Raw genomic sequence first — 1,639 nt, 5'->3', positions numbered from 1 at the left:
GTTTCTTGTTTAAAATTTTGCTATTTATCCTGCTATTAACTGCCCAGTCTCAGAATATATCTCTAAGTTTTCTCATCACTTGGTTTAATTCAGCAGAAATTTGAATGCTGTTTGGGTAGAGATAATATGAAAGTTGTTTTATGTTGTTCTACTTTTTTGAAAAGCTGACTGTGGAATTGAGTTATGGCTCTCCCTTTTACACACCCAGGCATGTTTTAAATTCTCTATATCAGGGGTCAAGAGCTATGACATAGAGAAAAGAGCAAAACAGAAGAGCTTAATGATTATTGGTTTCATTTATTTGCCTAAAACTATTACATGGACTTTTTATGATTAAAATACTCTGTAATATGTGCAACAAAAATGTTAGTTTAAACTTATAATACAAGGTTGGTTTTTGGAAATGTATTAATGGGTAATCTTAAAGGAACTATGTGACATTGCTTCATTTTGGTATACAAGTGACACATGGCCTGCCATTACCCCTTGGCAGTCAATTATGCTAGGCTTATAGAGGAAAGATGTCATGTGGCTTCACTATCATTTTGAGTAAGAGCAACCATGTGGCGTATACCAACCAAGGAGATGACAACAGGTCTCTAGGGCAGTTTAGATGGGAAGTATTTTTGTATGATAATTTCTTTCCTGTCTTAAAAACAAGTTTTATGAAAGATGGTACATAGAAAGAATATTTGTTTAATAAGGTATTAATGCTTTCCCTCCATGTTTTCATATACAAAAATGTATTTTGTTAGCCGGGCGGTTGTGGTGCATGCTTTTAATCCCAGCACTCGGGAGGCAGAGGCAGGCAGATCTCTGTGAGTTCGAGGCCAGCCTGGTCTACAAGAGCTAGTTCCCGGACAGGAACCAAAAGCTACGAAGAAACCCTGTCTCGAAAAATAAAAAAAAAAAGTACCTTGTTGACCATCAAACTTTGTAAAATAAGAGTGCCCAGATGGTATTGGTTGCAAAGATTTTAAAAGGTCATATGGCTAGCAGGTATCTAGAAGGCAGGCTGGTTATACTGCTGATGAGCCCAGAAAATACTCCAATCCCCATAGAAAAGCCACAGAGGGATTCCAGATATTGAGCATTGAACTGTTTGCTCTGTTGGAGCTTGGTTTCTCTTTGTGTAGGTTATGGTTGTCCCTTATATTTTCACTTTTAAAAGAAAAATATAGTTTAATATTTCAGGAGTATCTAGTTGAGAGATTTTAAAATTCTTTAAAAAGAAAATAAAATTTTACAGAAAAATTAAGTAAAAAAAACTAGATACTTTTTGAGAAAGTATTTGAAATTATTTAAGTTTGTAAGGCTATAGATTTTAAATTTTTCTTTTTTTAAATTATGATTTTATTCCTTAAAAAGTACCAATCCAAATTACCACTCCCTTACCTCCTCCCACTCTCTCCACAGACTTTCCCACTCCACCCCATCCATTCTTAAGAGAGGGCCATGCACCCCCACCCTGTAGAAAGCCCAAGGCCCTCCCTACTACATCTATGTTGAGCAAGGCTTACAATGGAAGAGGATTGGATCCCAAGAAGCCAGCACATGCTGTAGAGACAAATTCCAGTGTCACTATCCTTGACCCCTCAGTGTAGAAGGAGCTGCAGGCTGCATTCCTGCCACCCTGGCT

This window comes from Alexandromys fortis, unplaced genomic scaffold (assembly GCF_014885135.2).
Source record: "Alexandromys fortis isolate MF-2015 unplaced genomic scaffold, M_Fortis_MF-2015_v1.1 scaffold_441, whole genome shotgun sequence".
Taxonomy (NCBI): domain Eukaryota; kingdom Metazoa; phylum Chordata; class Mammalia; order Rodentia; family Cricetidae; genus Alexandromys; species Alexandromys fortis.
The sequence above is the reverse complement of the archived record's forward strand: the minus strand, read 5'-3'. Positions refer to the sequence as shown.